Source organism: Passer domesticus, chromosome 14 (genome assembly GCF_036417665.1).
Source record: "Passer domesticus isolate bPasDom1 chromosome 14, bPasDom1.hap1, whole genome shotgun sequence".
NCBI lineage: Eukaryota > Metazoa > Chordata > Aves > Passeriformes > Passeridae > Passer > Passer domesticus.
In genome coordinates this window covers 15,966,909-15,986,788 of record NC_087487.1, presented here as the reverse complement: position 1 = coordinate 15,986,788, position 19,880 = coordinate 15,966,909, and the positions used below count along the sequence as shown (strand labels likewise).

General features: G+C 39.7%; 2 long non-coding RNA genes across 3 annotated transcripts in view; one reads left to right on the top strand and one right to left on the bottom strand.

Annotated features, from left to right (window-relative positions):
* The window catches only part of LOC135280989 (uncharacterized), a 96,289-nt gene extending 94,240 nt beyond the window's left edge, over positions 1-2,049 (bottom strand). Inside the window, exon 1 of one of the 2 annotated variants that reach the window (XR_010347787.1) lies at positions 1,772-2,049. This is a non-coding gene — a long non-coding RNA (uncharacterized LOC135280989). The remainder of the gene's footprint in view (positions 1-1,771) is intronic. The other variant, XR_010347786.1, reaches the window with a different exon arrangement.
* Positions 1-19,880, top strand: part of LOC135280990 (uncharacterized) — a 35,383-nt gene that overhangs the window by 13,215 nt on the left and 2,288 nt on the right. Inside the window, exon 2 of the long non-coding RNA XR_010347788.1 lies at positions 11,322-11,561. This is a non-coding gene — a long non-coding RNA (uncharacterized LOC135280990). The remainder of the gene's footprint in view (positions 1-11,321; positions 11,562-19,880) is intronic.

Genomic DNA, 19,880 nt, shown 5'->3' with positions numbered 1-19,880 from the left:
AATTGGCCAGTGGGGACTTCCCTTAGAGGAGCAAGCAGACTTAGGGAACACAGGGCTGACACCTTCCTCCATTCCCCTTTTGCAGCCTGTGACAGGAGCAAATCTTTAGGTGACAGGAAGGACACACAGGCCATATGGAACACAGCACTCTGTGTTACAGCTTCCAAGGGCCAGCACACGTCCTAAAAGAACAACTGGAAGCCACCATAATCTGGTGCAGCCCACCATCACACACCTGAGGTTTCCCCCCAAGAGTTTTACAAGATGGAGCCAGCCCCACATTATCTTTGACCTCATTCCCAGGCAGCACTTGGGTAGAACACCAAATGAGGGACTCCATCTATTCTGCTGGCCTTTTCTGGCCTTCTATTCCCACTTTCTTATTTTTAACAGTTTCCTTGTAAATGAGTAAAGCATTAGAACATTAGCTTATATTGTACTGCAAAGCCTATTCCAGTAAACCTGTCAAAATTGGCATCATTAATAATAATACTTAGCACTTACATACTGCTTTACATTTTCAGAGCACCATAGACATTAACTTAATTAACAAGTGACAGTTTCACAAGTAGAAGCTCTCCTTGCAGCAGCAGCCTGTGTGCCTGAATTTCTCACAAAATCTCAAACTCTGCATTAATCCACTTGTCTTTCATCCTTCTGAACAGATTATCTTCCTTTTCATTTGCCTACTTTAGATATATACACACATGCTTTTAAAAACCAAGCTATTAAAAATATTCAGGTGGAAGAACACTGACTTAACACAAGCTAATTAGAAAATCCACATTACCCTACTTTTCAGCCTAAATTACTCAAAAATCAGAGCTCTATAAAGCACATGTCTGAACAGAATAGGGCTCTAAATTGGTGTAAAGTGTACTTAATATTGATTGCTCTGCAATTTCCAAAACTGTTCAGAATAGAGAGACATCATTAGGTTTTATTTGAATTTTTCCTTCAGGTTTAAAAAGAAAGATGGCAAAAAAATCAATACAGCTACAGAAGTAAAGTAAGTGAAACTCTGTCTCTAGCAATTTGCAGGGTGAATTCACTGGGGAGATCAGTGGTCACTTCTTAGGACCACATTTCAGAGGTAGAATTTGGAAATCAGAGCCATTACTGATTTCCAAAGCTGAAGTTTAGGCATGATTGTGTCACATCTGCCTTGTTTTCTACTTGTAGCCCAGCAAGGAAACCCAGCAGCCAAAGGACACCATTGTACCAGACAGAAGTCCCTGCTTAGCCCATTAACGAGAGGAGGTCCTTATTCACTCTGCCCTTCATCACAAAGCTTCAGTTTACAAAGGGAAAACTCAATCATCTTCCCCAAAAAAAACCTTTTCCTGAGGCCCTTATGAACACGGCAGCCCACAAGCTGTGTGAGTGGCAAATGCACTCCCTGGCAGGGTGAGCCACACAGCTCCAGGGCCACCACAGACACCACCATGGCCACAACACCAGGCCAAGCAGAAAACACAGCCCAAAGACTTGTGCAAGGGGACAAACAAACACAGAGGTTGTTGTCTCTGCCCCACCAGGGCCACCAACAACCCCGTCTCCATCAGCTGGGTGCCAGCTTTAACTCCCCACCACTGCTCACTAAAGCACCTTGCACAACCAAAAATGAGCATCTCAAGGGTAGGAGCACCCAGAGCTGCTCCTGGCTTTGAGAAAGCACTCAGCACCCCCAGCCCAGCAACAACCCCAGCACCTTCAGCCCCTCACACAACCAAGAGGAACAAAAGGTCTTTGTAGACTCTGGGTTACTCACAGGTTTGATGCATCTCTCCATGGAGGGAACCAGGCCTTGCAGGCAGGTCTGCTCTGAACTGCTCATACTCCTCCTTTTGGAGACCTCTGGGAGCAGCCCAGCCCCAACAAGCTCCTGCTGCAACCCCACAGATGTCCACACTCATGAGGGAACACCAAACCCCACCTCCAGCAGCAAAACCCTCCTGGAACTTATTTCATCTCCTTTATGGTAGGCCAGGGTGGGGTCACAGCTAAAAACCTGAATCCCCACCCACATGGCAGCTGTGGGAGCAGGAAGGGAGTGTTCCCAATGGCTGCTGGCCCCACTGGGAGGAGATGTCCACCACATCTTGATGTGGGTGCTCCCAGCTCCTGGACTCAAGAGGTCTTTGTGTTTATAGTCCAGTTCATGCCCTTGGTGGTTGCTTGAAAAAACATTTCTCTCCAAAAACACACAGATTACACGTGCCTTTTCATTTTTTACACACCCAAACCCCAGTGTAGGGTCATTTCCCCTTCCCACAAAATGCCCAGGCTGTGTCCCCATGTGATTGAAAAGCAGCTTCTCCATACAGCACAATTGCTCTGTGGAATTAGCCATGACAGGGGCGTTAATTTATAGCATGATATTCTTATTGGGAAGGTGCTGCTTTTCAGCCTCCTCTGGTGTGAAAGGTGGCACTGTCCTGCATCTGCTCCAAGTGTGACAGGCAGGAGCTCAACAGCACCAGGGAAATTGCTGTGAGCTTTTACCAGTGCTACTTCCCATTGGACAAACTCTCAGCTGATGAAAATCAGCACTGCTTCACAAAAAGTGATGAAAAGAGCAATACAGGCTGTTTCTTCAAACAAATCCATTGCTTAAAGAGTATGTTATAATAATTAAATATTTGCTACATTAATTGTTCTAGATCCAAAGGCAGGTAATGCTGTTGTTTGGCTGCAGTATGTTTATGCACAAATTTGCACGCAGGAAAACAAACTTATTCAGCTGAGGCAAGGGATTCCAAACCAACCTGAACTACCACACCAGTGCACAGTGCTAGCAATAATTCAGAATTTCTCTTCCTCTCAAACCTCAAACACTGGAGACACTCCTATCAGAGCATTAAATATCTGCTGTAAGCCTCTGTTTAGCAGGAAGATTACATCCCCCAGATTTCACAGTTCAAAAGTTTATACTGTCCTGAGCTATTTATAGACTGCTGACACTGCCTCTATTCAGTGCAGATATCCTGGGGGAAAAAAATAATAATAATAATAGTAATAATAATAATACGTTTGAGCCAGTTTCAAAAAAGTTTTCAAAGAGTTGTTTTCTGATTAACTCTCAGTTCTGCATCAGAAGCTTTTCTTTGCTGGCTTGGGGTTTGTCATTAAGTATTCTTCTGACCTTCCATTAAACTTGACACTTTGAAAAGAAAGTTAAAATTTAGAAGTGGATAATCAATACTAAAATCAACATATCCTTTGCTTCTAGTTAATCATTTACTCAGAAGGAATGGGGATGGCTTTTGGGAAAGAAAAAACAAATTAAGGAATCCACAGGTTAAAAATTATTTTTGCCAATGAGAGAGCCATCATTAATAGAATGACCACTTCATCCTGTACATCCACATATTTAGTTTCCACTTCCCATTGTACACTTTTTTTCTAGATCTTTCAGCACATAAATCCCTCAAACTTTCTCTTGATGCAGGACTGCTTTCAAAACCAAAGACAGATATTTTTATGTCATCTCCATATATCCAGTTCCAGAGAGATAAGACTCAGGCCTTGGTCTAATCCCATTTGCACAGTTCAAAATCAGAACTCATTCCACTGGAGTGGCACTGCTGAAAACCTGCCCTGCTTCTCACTTTTGGCAGTTTTGTGTGTGATGCTTTTAGCACATCTCTGAGCCAACTGATTTGAATGTGTTCTTTAATTAGAGCTCTGTTTTAAAAATCAGGTGGCACTCATGCCTGTGATGATCTCTGCCCTGCCAGTGCTCTCAGGTCAATGTCCTTCACACACAGCCTGACCCTGCCCTGATCTGGGGCTGGCAGTATCACACTGATTTGCCTTTTCATTCCTCAGTGCAAATTATCAGGCTCCTATTTTATGGCTGTACTGAAAAGGGAAGAGGTAGAGAGAGGGAAAAGTTTTGGAACCAATCAAATGCTTCCAGGGATGGTGATCCCACCTCTTCCCTGGGCAGCCTATTCCAGTGCTTAACAACGCTATCAGGGAAGAAATTTTTCCTAATATCCAACCTAAACCTCCCCTGGTGCAACTTGAGACCATTTCCTCTTGTCCTGTCAGTTCTTACTTGGGAGATGAGACCAACTCCCACCTGGCTACACCCTCCTGTCAGGATTATTGTGTGATTTCTTCTGTGCAAACCTCAAAGCACTTCTCAATATCAATACTTGCTCTGGTTACATGTAACCATCGTTCAACTTCCAAAAATATATTCAGGAGTGATATTAAATATTTCATAAAACTGTAGCAAAGAGCTGCTTGTAGACTTTGGGTGACCTGCTGCTTATTCTGAGGTGAGAGGAAGTGCTTCAAGGATGTATTAATTTCAAATAATTTTAAAGAAGTCTTGTGTTTGTTGGATATCTGCTTTGCCCAGATGAAAATCAAGGCCAGGATGGCTCAGTCATTATACTGGAACTTGAATTCACCATCCTCCCTGCACACAACTCACACAGCATGATTCAAGGTTAAGCATAGAATATCAAAAGACTCAGAGCATGGACAATTTTAATGGTAAAGGAACCTTGACTTTTACTGATTATATTAGTTCAACTAAAATTGACCTTCAATATATGAAGATTTCATTTTCACAAATACATGGTATGACTGGTGCCTTTTATTAGGCTTACAAAAAATTAATCAGAACTGAAGCTTTCAAGGCCACAATCTCTTTTTTCAGTTCAAGTTACAGATAACTCAAGGAGAGACATAGTTATGAGATCTTAAAAGCTAAACTGGTCTTTTCTGTTTGTTTGTTTCGTAATAAAAGGCAATAGCATTGCTATTTATCAGGTCCTGCAAGCCATCATTGCTGCTAAATAACAACAGGCCACTTCCCAGCATTATCTCCAGAGTTGTTGCTTGTGCATATTTATCCAGTTAATGGGATGGATTTATTACAAGTGTTGGATAATTTGGACCCAGCCTACACTGATGTATTTTATGGCATGTGGTCAACCCAGCTATTACGGCCTGGGTCTGCAACTGCTCTGTAAACTGGAGCATGCAGTCATTAAAATGAATGAGCACAAGTGTTTGCTATGCTGGTTTTAATTATATGTTTATCTCTTTTCTCTTTTAAACTTGCATTTTATTTATACCACATGTGGTCACATATGGGCTGTAGATGTCATCTTAGGGGGTTTAGGAAAACCATAGGCAAGCAGCTTCCCTTCGTTAGGAGGGTTTTACTCACCTCCTTAACAGCAATTACAGGGCTATATATCTTAATTTAGATACATATTCCTGATTTTTAGTGAAGTCCAGTATCCAGAGATGAGGGGAAAAGAGCAAATATTCATCATGTGGAACATTATTTTTGAGAGGGAATGTTTTAATGCTTATAGAATCATAGAATTCTTTGGGTTGGAAAGACCTCTAAGATCATCAAGTTCATTATCACAGGTTAAACACAGGTTGATTATAGAAGTTTACATTATGACTTGCACTTTTGGTGAAGAAGTTTCCTTAGTAACCTCTATAAAACGAAAATCCTGGAGAAAGAAACTCATCAAACTACTAGTATAACATATAATAGTAAAAAAATGTAGTTTAAGGCACAAATAAATTGTGCTTTCATGGCTCAGAATTGTTTTCTGGAAGTTATGCCATGTAGACAAATATAATTTCCTTTTACATTAATGAAAATTAGTGTGAAAATATATTACAGGTGTTGGAGGACATCTCTGATGGCACAATTCCACCAAAGGAATGCACTGAAAACACACAGATTCCATATTATGGTCCAATCCAGGGGAATGGACCTGCTCTGCAGGGCACTGACATCCTGTTAGGTCTGTGATTCATATAATGAAAATCTTTTGACTTACTAGCTGGCTTATGGGTTTACTCTTCATGTGATTTTATTGGTGGAAATGGGCCAGGAAAACCAAAAGGGGATGGAAAGCTCACTTTCAGAGAGTTGTACAGCCTGAAAATTTGCTTCCTAAGAATGTTAATGTCAGAACACACAGTCATCTAAGCTCTTGTAAAAATCAAAGACATTTAGACCTGTCCTGCTTTGGACAATTAGGAGTCGAAGAGAGTAATGTCCAGACCTGTGAAAATTAGCAAACAATTTACTTTCTTCATTGGGTGAGCTATCTATTCCCAACATTGGCTCAAGGCCTACATCTTTCACATGACAGAATGTGAACAATTTATGCATTTAGCTAAATCTGCTTAACCTGGGTCAAACTACACCCATGTTGGAGCTCTGCCATCATAAGCAAAAAAGAATTATAGATCTGATGGTACATGTTCTGATGAAGGAGGAACAGTGACACTGGGCTGATCAACAGTTTAACTATGACACAAGGGGTTCCCTCTGAGGACAGGATCAAGTCTATTGAAACGATCAATTTAAGTTTTAAATTATACTTTTAATTATTTAAAATAGAACATTAGCAGAGCTAGGAAAAAAAAAAAATCCCTTTGTGTCGAGCAGTAATTACATCTGACTTTTCCACCAAAAACTTTAAGTGCTGTAGAACTGCATTAAAACTGCTTAAATGTAGAAGGTTCTTTCTTTTTCATGGTTCAAACTGTGCACTGAACTAGATAGCTTTGTTAGCAGGGCACACGGCTCCTCGTTCCTGGAACCCTGCTTGAACCCTTTTCTTAAATGAATGCACTGGTTTTGCTCAGTCATTAGTAGGCACTTACTCATATCAAAATGCACTGCATTTAATTCAGGACAGTTGGCAGCCTCTGCACGAGCAAGACTCCAAAATGAGCCAGCATATGAAGGAGGGGAATGTCTTCAGCTTAGAGCTGGGGTTACCTCTAGGGCAAGGAGGGGATTTTCTCACTCCAGCTGTCAGCTTTGGGACTGGTATTCAGTGCCTGGTACTCTGAGACCTGCAATCTTGGTGAGGGAAGGGGGGGGAATATAGAAAAAAGTAAATAAACACTCAAATGCCCACTAGAAGAAAAGAAAATTGTAAATAACAGACACATAAAAAAAATTCAGAAATACCTGCTCAGGCATCAATCACCTCCATTTCAGACGTGATGCCAAACAGAGAGGATGAATGAGGGTTCATCTCAGTTAGGGAGAGTGCAAATATCAACAGCAGTAAAGCTACTTTTCAGGTTAGCATAATCTTCTGTCTGCAAACACTGTGTGGTTTATCTGATTTTTTTGTTGTTGTTGGACAGCTGTGATCTTCTCCTTTCAAAACCTTGTCACTGCCGTTCAGCAGAAATGTAAGTGATATGATTAAGGAACATGGCATCTTGTATAATCGGTCGTAATCATTATCTAGGGGTTTCAGTAACATGACACATGCACAGCAACAGCAGCATCTGCTATGGACTGACAGATATCTCAAGCTCAGGATGATGGAAGCGCACTGAGGGATTTGTAAACTTGTCTTGGCTAATGCCACTACCCTGATGTGAACCTGTTGTTGGCTATGCTGCTTAAAGGCCAAAGATTAAAAGTGTTTTATAAAGTTCATTCTGTGTCTCATGAATCTCCATCTCTGGCTGGTGTGGGATGTGTTACCTTGGCAGACCTTTCCCACTTTCACTGATAGGGTGGCACTTTTGGAAGTAGCTGCAAAGAGCAGAACTCTATTTTTGTAGCGTTTCCTCACCATGCACCAGGCTGGTCTTTTACAAACACTCAGTGCTGGATTAACTGTGTTTCTATAGTCAACGAAATTGAATTGTGTAGTACATGCTCTGTAGTTTATAAACATGAGGGGACAGATTCCCAACCACGGGGACACGTGACTGTGACTCGCGTGAGTGCCACGGTGTCTTTGCGCTGGCTGAGCAGCTTCACGCCCTCTATCCAAGCTGAACACCACAGACCATGGCCCTGGGGACAGCAGCCTTTTTCTGGAGGCTTCCAAAAAGAGATCTGTAGTCTGTTTCTTCCTGAGCCTGCAGAGACTAAAATCCAATCTCCCTTTCTGCATGTGTCCCCCAGCCAAGGCGCTATTAAAGGTCTGGGAGAAGTGGAGATGAGAGATGTTTTCCATGCCTCCTTGTTGTAAGAGTCACTGGAAGGCAAATGGCAGCGGGCCAGAAGGAGAACAAGCAAATGAGAATCCTGCCAGAAATGGGATACATGGTTTTTTGTTTTTTTTTTTTTCCTTCCCCTCATGTTTTTTGATTTGGCAAAATTTAGAACAGCTGTAGACTGCATTAATTTGCTCTGAGGTCTGAGTGATTGCCAAGGCCGTGGTTGGGGGACATCACTTTTGCACACCAACTGTGGAAATTCATCATTCCTCCATGTCAACATCAGAGGATTAAGACTTGGGCACTGTTCCTTTATTGTGATCCAACATTTTGGTCGCTTCTAGACTGGATCTTGTGCTCAGCCTGCTCCATTCAACTTTTTGTGAACATTACTACAGCTGTACTCCTGGTAGTTACAAGCTACCAGCCAGTGGGCAGCCTGAAGTCAGGCTTGTGCTGCTGTGAAGCAAAACCCATTTTTATGCAAACACAGCAGTTTATAAAGATAAGGTCCACCTAGATAGGCTGATGTAATAGTATAATTTATTTGTATCTGCCATACATCTCAGTTCCAGGGATCTCAGTATGCAATATTCACAATTTTCAGATCCTGAGTAACATTTAGGATTATTCACAGGTATCCAAGAGATAAAAAAAAATGGCTGTATTGAAAAAAATTGGACAATCTTTGAATAGGTTAAATGCGTATCAGCATATTATATATTTTGTAAATGCATTTTACTCCTGAGCAGAACTGCAAATCATGTTCCATCAAACAATGTTAACTAAGAATAACACAACTAATTTTTCCAAATGTATTTATTTGGAAAATAAATACGCTTTACTTTCTTCAGGTTTTATGGATAGGATTTTTCATAACATTTTAGAACATTATGATTCTGATTTTGTTACTCTCATCATGTAGGACTTTATTCCCCAGGTTATCTCCTTAGGTCAGCTTTTTGATTGTGGGATGGGCTATGCTGATTTATACCGTTTGAGAATCTGGACCATTGAGTTCAAGAGGATAACTAATGGAGTCAGGAGCTCATCAAGTTCAGCGATGGCATCAGAATCTGATTCTTCTTGTGTTCAGGAACAAAGGATTGATAACTGATGAAAGAGAGGCAATTAGTTAACCACATTTATGAAGAAGACAAATGCAGAATGCAAATGCACTTTCCTCTTTGAGGCTCCCTCTGCTATTGCCTCATAGAACAAAAAAAAATAATTTTCCTTTATTCTCAAATACAAACATATTGAATGATTATTGCCTAATTGCCAGATGACTCTTTCTTCTTGCTTTCTTGCAGGTCAAGGTTTGAAAGAAAAATATGTGTATAGATAAAACAGGCACAGATCAGATGTAAAAATCCACCTGCTCCATTTATTAACGCAACTCTGCATGTGAAAATGCAGTGTCAGAAATTAGGTAGCATATAAAAGTACAGCTAGATAAATTTTAAAAGAATTTTGAATAGAGATACATTTGGGAATACGAAACAGGGTGAGATTAAACATAATGTAATAAGAGGTAGAGAAAACAATTTGACACAACATGGCAGTGATCAGAATTTCAGCTCTTAAAAACTGCATTTTTACTGAAGACTTTGCCACAGGTGAAGTCACGATGGCTGCTTCCACCTTGTGCACGGGCACGGGCAGGTGTTCCTGCCTCCTCTTTGCCTCTGAGACAAACACCTGCTAATATTAGCCACCTCCTCCCCGTCGCCACCAGAAGGAGCTTAGCAGATGATATTTTCATTGGATTGTACATTAATGTGAAGTCTTCTCTAATCTTATTTGGCACATTACCCATTGGATTTATGGAAATCCTCGGTGAGCTCTGACCCGGAGGTGTGGCGGCCGCATAAACTCTGCGCGTGAGCGGTGTCGCCGTGGTCACGAGGAGTGCCCTTGGCTTTACCTACTGCTGAAGTTTTTGGCTAGGCTGACAAGTAACCCTTAAATCCAAAGGGAACGGAGTATAAAAATCAGCCTTCCAAACACACAGTGCTTTGGCTGATTAGCATGGAGAAAAAGGAATTAATAATGAGGAGAAAAAAAAGATAGCCAGAAACTACAAACACCAGGGAGCCCATTTCAGTGTTGCTTGAAAATAGAGCAACAATGGCAAGACTAGTCATCTCATTAAATAATAATTTGTCATTTCCCTTAATGCTGAACATGTTCTTTAATGGCTGTGACTTCTTAAGACAGTTTGACTATAATTCCCACATATTTATCAATAGGAAACTTGTATAACTTTTAATGAGTCCTTGAACTGACCACCTGTGAACAAGAGGTATCATAAACCTTGTCTCTTCAAATATGAAAAATAATTTAAGCATAAGTTTTCCTTGATGTGGCTGATGTAAAATGGGTTGTGAAATTACTGGCAGACAGCTCAAGCCATTCTCCCTACAAAATTAAGACATGGCTACTCCCCTCCAATGGCAAGGAGTGGAAGTTGTTCTCATTTGATGCAGTTGGAAAATTGCAGGTAATTCAAGAAGAAAAAAAATATATAAACTGTTTATTAAAGAATTGTTCTTCCATTAGAAATATGCATTGATACATTTCTTTGTGGTCAGAGTCCAGCCATCAGGAAAAATTTTCTGTTGTTGAAACTAGTCTGATGGTCTTTTGTGTCTTCATGTTTCGTGACAAGAGATGTGTATGTGCTTTGAGCAGGATTCTGGACTCAGGGGAATTTCATTTTCATATGAAATTAAATTCATATAACTTCCTGTACAATTTCAGAAAAAAATTATGCAAAGAATGTCATTTCATTTCAGCTGAACCAGCTTGTAAGTTTTACCAGCTCTATCTACAGTGCTCATGACTGGATATAAAATGCAATCGTACTTCATTTTATTCTTATTTATGTATCATCTGTCAGATTTTCCTGTTTCACTTTGACTTCACCATTCTGATTAAATGTTAATATTTTGGTTTTAAATTACATATCCTCTGGCATATGATGCCACATGGAGAGATTTTTTTTCCTGTAGTACTTTAATGAGATGATGCCGTATCAATATATCTGCATGAAAATTTTCAATAATTAGGAAAGAAAAATGTTATGTTTTCAACCAGGAATTTTCAAATATATTCAATTAAAAGGAATGTTCTAAACCACAAAACATTCAGATGATACTTTCAATACAGAAAGTTTTGTTTCAGCGTTTGTTGAAGGATAGTTATGTTGATACCTTAAAAGGTAAATATTTGCAAGGCATTCTTTTTTTTTTTTTTTTAAGAGATTTGAAATTCTGCATTTTCATCCCAAATCAGGAAGACATAAAATGGCGTTTAAATTCCAGGTTTACACACAGTTTTTCAATTTTTAGTCCACAGGTATGGGATCATCCTGCTGGAACAAAATGCATGTACTGGAACTCCAGTGCCATTTTTTGGAAGACTGTGGATACACTGAAGGCATTTCCCAGCATGATCTGAAAGGGAAAATGGTGAAGAAGCCAGAAAAAGAGGGAGGCAAAACCACCACCAATGCACCAAGTGTTATTGCAGGAATAGCAGCATGGCCAAGGTACCTCCATCCCTTCTCTCTGATGGCAATCACATCACAGGTAACACGATGTTTTCCTGCTTTGGGCAGCACTGCAGAGATAACGTCTCCATGACAAACGTCTCCAGATTTTCAGCAATTTTTTCCTGTCTGCTGGCCTGAACCTGAATTTTCTTTGATGTTAAACATAAATACCTGAACATTGCTCCTATTTTCTCCTTGCATAAATAAAATGTCTGGGGGCAGAGGGGAGAGGTACTCTCTGTTGCCTTTCTGTTGTGACAACGTCAAACAAAAGCCATGCTCAGTGTTTTCCAGAGGGCCATCTTTGTCTTACAGAAAACGTAATTGCACCCTTTTAAAATATCATCCTGGTGCCACAGAGCGTTGGGTGGATGTGTTGAGTGATTTACTGCACCAGTGACAGAGTCCTTTGCTTTTCCTGCTGTGCCAATGGTGCTGTATAAAACTTGGGGCTGCACAGCTTTTCTCTTTGTGGTGCTGGCCTCAACATTGGTCTCAAAAGCAGCTTGGTGCCTCATTTTTCCATTTGCCATGTTAGAAAGAATGTACAGCAGTAGGAACAGCCTTACATTTCCCATTCTTGATGTTAAACATAATCCCCCAGCCTGAGTGCTGAATCACATCTCCCAACTATTTCCTGCTCCAACTGTGTCTTCACTTGTGTTGCTTTTATTTACTGTGTCTGCTCGCACCTTTCTTAACAGTGTTGCTTTTCTTCCCCTTCAAACAAATATATCCTATTCTCTATGGCAATTTTGAGCTGTGTGCCCAAGTCAGGGGTTAGACAAACCTTATCAGTATGCGTGTGTGTGTATGTGTGTGCACTTGTGTATGTAATTCAGGTATTTTCTCCTACTGAACAGGACAGTTGCATTGGTAAAAGCCAGAGTGGAACAACAGCACAATGCATCAAAGGGGGAACCAAGATTCTTTTTTTCCATAATTTTAGCTGAATGCATCACAAAGTGGCAATTATATGGCACATTTTTCTTCTAAAAAATTGGCCTCGTTGTGCCTCTAGACAACAAAACAGCATGAAGAAACCATACAGGCACAGCTTGGTTCCAAATAACCATGTTTACCTAATATACACAAATATGCCAGGCCTAACTATATAAATATTGCTGTTCTGACTTATTTCTGGAAGTTTCTAAAACACATAACGTGGTGAGTAGAAAAGAACATTCACTATTTATTTTCATTGTAGGAAAAGGCACTAAGTCTCACGTATAAATATATTTGCAATGTGATAGGGAAAGATGACAGGAGTATCCATGGAGCATTTTGTACCCACTCATATGGTGAAAAATACACAATGGAAAAATTGATTTGAGGTGTTTGAATTTATATAAGAGACATTCTGATTTATCTAGAAAATGTTTTCTATGGTATTTAATTTAAATTGATTCATGCCATGTTTTTTCTTTCTTTTATAAAATATTCAAGAGATTCTCAGGGTGGCATGAAGCACTTTTAAGAGAACTACCAGTTATCTCCTCTTTTCTTATCTCTTGAGCAGCTTTTTCCAGCATTCAGAACTAGTGCTTGAGTTTTAAAGCTCCCTTCCACGATTGCTGTCAGATGAGGTGTATTGACAGAGAGGTTTTGCTCTGGGGACCTAATGTAGTATTTGAATGCATCAGAAATTGCAAATGATGCGAAATTACTCAAAAAAATATTCCTAACAGAACTCAGAAAATTCCCAGCCCAGAAGCGTGACTGGTTTTAACAAATGACAGATTCCAAATGTAACAAAAGCTAATTTCTGTCTGATTCCAGGGGAGTGGATGACAGATGACTCTTAGCCCGTGGCACGTGCACCTGGCAGTGCTGTCACAGCGTGCCCGTGCCAAGGGCGCAGGGCTGAGATGCCAAACCTGGCTGATAATGGGATTAAAGTCTGTGAGAGGCACCCACTACCTGTTAGGTTTTGATTTGAATTGTCCTGTTGGTGTCTTCCAGGAGGATTTGTACAGAACAGAGCCATGGCAGGCATTCCTCACTCACTGAGAATTTTCCTCCTTTTCGGTTTCTGGGGAAAACAGGGATTTATGGAGTCTAACTCAGCTCTCAGCTGGTGCAGAGGTCAGGGCTGAGATCTAGCAGATATGACTTCCACGTGATGCTGAGGCTGCCAAAAACTATTATTGTCACTGGTGTCCAGCTATGCCAATCTTTGGGGTGACAGTTGGGTGAATTTCCAGGAGCTCCATCTCCACATCACCTGCCCCAAAGCTCTCACAGGACGTGGTCTGTGATGGTGGCTGCCCCAGGGCATGAAATGATGGAGTTGTGCTCCATGTCCCAGTATAAACTGGTTAAACTGGGGCACGCCTGGCCCTGTAAAACTGAATATCACTGTCATTAGAAGCAGTACAAAGCAAAAGAGGTGCAAGGAGAAAATGCTGGAGGGGAGGGAAAACGTATTTAGGAAAAACACAAAATGAGACTCCTGTTCATAGCTTAAATTGACTTTTTTTTCCAAAATATTTGTCACCCTAGTTCAAGTCCTGCAATTTATTACTGTAAAAATACCTAAAAAAATATCTCCTCCCCTTTTTTTATTTGTTTTCTTTTTAGAGCATCTGAAACAACATGATTTGTGGTTTGGTTTTTTTGTTCTGCTTTCATTTGGTGGGTTTGGTGTTATTTATTTGAAAGGACAGAGGCTCCACTTTGTTACTTTCTTATTCACCACTATTTGTCTACTCCATAAACTTCAATATATTCCCTCAGTTTGGAAAAAAATAGATTCTGACTAAACTATATCTTCCTCTCTCCTCTAGCCACTTTCCAAGAGCCAGAAAATACTTAAAAATTCTGAAGGAACAAAAAGAGATTTGGTGGGGGGGGAAGTTTAAAATAAGGAAAAAGAAATCACTAACAGGCTTTTGCTTTTTTTTTCCCCATGCAAATATAAAACTCCAGAACATTTTTTAAAATCACACTTTGAGAATATAATTTAAATATTTCAAATTCAAGTGATGGTTTTGGAGTTATAGTCTACAGTTCTGTAGAAAATGAAGTATTTTTTGACTGCCAGCCTATTCATCATAAGTACATAGCCTTTATTAAAAATAGTCCTCAAAAGATACTTTAATTTTTAAAAAGTGTCTAAAAAAATCCAAATTATAATCAGTCTTATGTACGAGTTTGCTGAAGAGATCAATCTACTTTTTTAATGTATAGAGCCAAAAAAAAACCAGAAATTTTTAAAAGAGAGCTCTTCCCTGAAGGAACATGGAAAGACCTCATTGGATAACTATTCTTTTAGGAGAAACAATGAATATATCAAGAGATATTTCAGGGGACTAAATTAAAAAATCTGATTTCTTAAAAAACAATATCTAGTGCAGGTCCCTCTCTGCTGACACCTTTTTGGTGTCAATCTTCTGCTGTTGAGTCTCAAACTTTATTCTCCATTGAAACTAGTTGCATTATGGCTGTACTCCAGTGATAGCAAAATTTAAGAAGAAGAATTAATGAATTATTTTAGGTTAATTGTTGGATATCATAGAGGTCTTTTCCAGCCTTAATTATTCTATGATTTTCTTTTTGTTTGTTTATTTTTAAATAATAAGAATAAACTTCTACAGCTGGGATAATGGATGGATCTGGATTTGTCCCACTTCTTAGACCTATTCTTTTATTTCTTTCCTATATATCATAAATCTTTGATGACGTGGGTTCAATTGCCTCAAAGCCACTACATAAACATTATATTTCCACCAATTTGATTTAACTTCTATTACTTTTTCCCAGAGTTTTGCTCCTTATTCAAATTAAAACCAACCAAACAAACTGAAACCATCTTTTCATTCCTTTCCCTCGTTCGGATGCCTTGCAAAGCAAAGAGAAATGACAGCTTTGATCTGGGGAGAGCGTGGATTTTCTTTCTTCCTTTAAGCAGGCAGAGGATATTCGCGCAGGGGAAGGATCAGGGTCAGGCCAGGCACAGCTTGTAAGTGAAGTTGTCTATCTCCAGGCCACACAACTCTGCTGCAAGTTTCCCTAATGCCTTGGCAGCACTCCATGGCCCAACCTGGAGACACTGAGCTCAGCAGAGGAAGCCAATTAGGTTATAACCTGCAGTTGGTTCAAGCCCAGGTCCTGGCCGTGAGCTCTGGCTGCCTTATCCACTAAGCTGCCCTGAATCGGCGTGAGGTTTAAATTGGAACAGGTTTTTTTGGTGAAAAAAAAAAAAAATAATAATCATAATTTCCATAGAAACCAGAAAAGGATAAAATACTGGGAGAAAAATACAATTACAAAAGCTATTTTGATTTAGCGTCTTTGCTGTTCTCCTTGCTGTAGATTCTCTGAGAATATGCTTCTAATTGCATCATTTCATTAGCAAATCTCCTGTTTTATTTAAAAGTCCATATTTAAATGAGAACAGTATTCAGGGGAAAAGAAAAAACATTCTGGTGCATTTGCATTTGTGGAAAGGGCCAAACCATGAATGAAGGCTGCCACATTCAGAATTCCTTCTATATTCCCCTTTTTCCTTAATACATTTGGCAGGGGAGCGAGAGGGGGAAAATAAACAAAAAATTAAGTCATGAGCATGGAACCTCAACTTCCACAAACTGGCACGACTCCATCCAACTTGGTGGAGCTTCTCTGATTTATATCAATCAAAGATCTGGGCTAAAGGTTTCTGGGAATAATGGGAATGGGAGGATTTGAGCAGCGCTTCACTAACGGAGGAGAGAAGATGCTGCGGGGAGCTGCACATGCAGTGCATGGCCATGACTGCTTGCACACTAATTAAACCAGTTTTATATTTTGGTACTGGAAGGATGGTTAAAACCATCTGTTTCTTTTTAGAAATCAGTTTCTTTTCTACTAGCTAAGGAGAAAATGTGGACAAAATTAGATCTAGGTGATAAATAGTTGTTTGGGGTTTCTTTCTTCTGCATCTGAAGGTCAAGATGTAAATAGGATTTGCGTCAGTACTTAAGGACAGATGTAAAGGTTTATTGCAGTGCAACAAACAACATGATCTTAGGTAAATCTCCAATGTTTTGTTTCAACCAAAGCAGTGATTTAATTTATTTAGTGTTCTATTTAAGCTTCCCCCTTTCTGCATGTTTTAACCCTTGCAATGTGGAAGCGTTTAATATAGTTTGAAACAAACGTTGAAAGAAACATTCACAATTTTTTTGCTGAAACTAATTGTGGAATATGACCCAGTCTGAGGCCTCTTACACATCAGGCAATCAACAGGCTGATGCCTCAGTGGAGTGTTCCAGCAAATTACCTGGCACAGCCATCGCAGGGTAGCTGTGCTGGAGCACATCCCTGGAGCTGAATTAGAGGTTGTAAATTGCCTCCACAAATCCCTTCCCTCACAGTCACTTATTGTCCCACATAAGTAGCTATCATTTTAATTGACAGAGCCTTGTGTGAGGGATGCAAAATCATGAAAAATATGAAGTGCATCATACAGAGACAAAACACAGCTCCATTGAAATTATACCTTGTCAAGAGAGAAAATATTCTGGTTGGCTGAACATGAATCAAAGAATTTGGAGGACCAGAATACTGGAATTACCTGGTCTCAAAAAGTAGGGATAGAAAAAGGCCTGGTTTGTTTATTTAGACTTATCTTCCTCTCGTCTTATTTTTCTTTTCTGTTGGTCTCAAAGAAAGGATGAAACTTTGAAAAGGAAAAGCAGGGAAGAACTAAAATATAAATAATGACAACTTTTATTTGTGGAGTAGGTAGTTCAGGAGACAGATAATGGCACAAAAGCAGTTCCCCTGGGAAAACAGCTTGAACCCAGCCAGAGTTGGGAGCGATGGCCATCACAGGCTGCCCAGGGGCCATGGGGTGATGGGTCTGTGGGCCATGTCCCTCCCCATATCGGGGTTTCTGTGGTTCACAGGATCCCCATTGGCCCTACAAACAAAGATGAATTTCACTCTCTGAACACATCTGTCATGTTAGGGCTCTGACACTTTGCATGATGGTGCTTAGCAGTCGTGGTACTGTGCACACCAGGGATGTGGTACTGCTTTTTCTCCTCTAAAACTGGTGCTTAATTAAAAAATAAGTACATGTGCATACCTGCAATCACAGTTCTGTCATCTTATGCTGCAAACCCACAAATGGAATGTCTCATATCTTTCTTGTCTTTGTTTTCTGCTCCAGTCTTTGTATTGCCCTTTGAAACCTGTGCATTAATAAAACAAAGATCAGGGCTATTTTCTCCCTTATTAAAAAATATTAAAGTTAAACATACGTGACCAAAAGGCTGAAAATTGGACAATCAAAACACGCAATCCCTCCTGAGTTCTGTTTGATTTTATGTCTTGATACCCTTTGCTGACAAGGGAGAAATATCTTACACCACAGTGGAAGTCAACAAAGCTATTTCTCTCTTAAAGACTGTGGGTAGAGGGCTCTATGTCTTGATTTTTTACTGAAAAGAGGGATTTTTTTTAAAGATTATGTCCTTTATTGATTGATTTATTTATTTAATCCATTCACCGATAGCACAGAAGCTTCTGCTTTAGCACTTTACTGTTGCTGCTTGACTGAACTGTAGAGCTTACTTTTTTTTTTATGCAACCCTGAAATCAGCTTCAACATTGAAGCAAAGGCCATGACACTAGAGATTTTCAAGCTGATGGAGTAAAAGATATTGGGTTTGTGTGTATCAGTGCAATAGGTGTTGAAAATATATATAAAAAAAGAGGACCATTGATCAAAATAATAGATAGAAGCATTTTTTAATCTGCACAAGTCCATACATGTTTGCATCTCCAATTCTACACACACACAGAGACATGCAGAAGTGTGTCTCTAACTCCCAAAGTATTTGGCTTTCTATATATATTTCAGCTTTTAGCTTGATTTCATTGACAGTTCAGTCAGAATATCATTCTCCCTTCCCTTGTGAAAAACTACATGTTAAGCTTTTTTTTTAACAGAACTCTCATGTTGTTTTCTTTCTCTTGCTTGATGTATGTTTTGTTTTGCTCTTGGAGCAGAAAAGCACAAGTTCTCAAATAAATTTTTGTTGCCAAAAATCAAGTGTGTTTAAAGTACAGCCAGCTTGAGGAGGGTTTGCTTGAAGGGGAGAGGGAGCTTTCTCCTGCTACCCCAACAGCCCTCGTGTTGTCCTTGGCCAATGGAAAAGCCAATCTCAGGGTGAGGACCAAGGAGTGCAAACCTGAAGGACCTTGACATCCATGATTTAATCATTAGGACGAGGTGCTCTGCTGAGGAACAGCCTCAGGAGGAGGTCAGGTTTCAAGGATAACACTTGCACCAACAGAATGGTGTAAAAGAGATTTATTTTCTCACTACAGATATTTATTCAATATGTTGTGAGTGCCACCAGTATATTTTCTGCCCTTGCGTTCAAAGAACCTTTAAGGAGAACATGTATCACTGTAAACAGTTCATGGATGAGTAGACTGAGGCACAGCAAAAGCTAATGATCTGACAGTTCAAAATTAATAACTAAATCAGCAAAACAAGTTGCAGAGGAGCACAAGCAACTGGCTGCAGTGGCTTGTTTATTATTCTAAATACATTAACGTACCTCAGGCCTGACTCCCATTCCTGAAGGCAAGGCTTTTTTTGATGCAAAGCCTCCTAATATATCCAATTTTGCTCTGAATGCTCTGGGAAATAAGAGTTAACTTTAATGAAAGCCTGTTTGTGCTTTAAAATGTCATATATATAGCCTGATTAATGGAAAGAGGTTAGAAAGAAATATATTTTAATATGGAGAACGTAGTTACCAGTGCACTATCAGAGCACAACTGACATGGGACGCAGTCTAAACAAAAGTCAGCAGCTACTAATGAGGCTTGTTAGTGATGCTAATCTATGTAAATGTTATTAATTGAGAACATCTATCTTTTATCTCCAACATTTGGTAATCAGGCAATTAAAAAACAATGACATTCCCGGCGGTTGTTCTCCCAGTTAAAAAAAAGTGATCAAAGAGTCCTGAATAAGGAAAGGGAAAGTCCCTTATCAAGAGCTGGGCCTTGCCTTGGGCTACCAGGGCTCATTAAAGGCAGAAAAGCTCTGTTGATCACCAATTAACCTGATTTGTAGGAACTCTGATAAAGACCTCAAACAACATGAGTTTTCTTAACTATAATAAATGACACAGTTTATTGACAAAAATAAAAACGTTTGGTTTGAAAAAGAACATAAAGGAGCTATTCAAATTGGATAGCCCTACCACACACCAGGCCTGGAAGACGTGGGATGGGTTTAACTTCACCACATTGGTGGCATATTATCAATGCTAGATACAGTCAAACCTATTAACAGCCATATACACAACAACCAAATATATACATATTTGGTAGCTGTCACATAAATTTC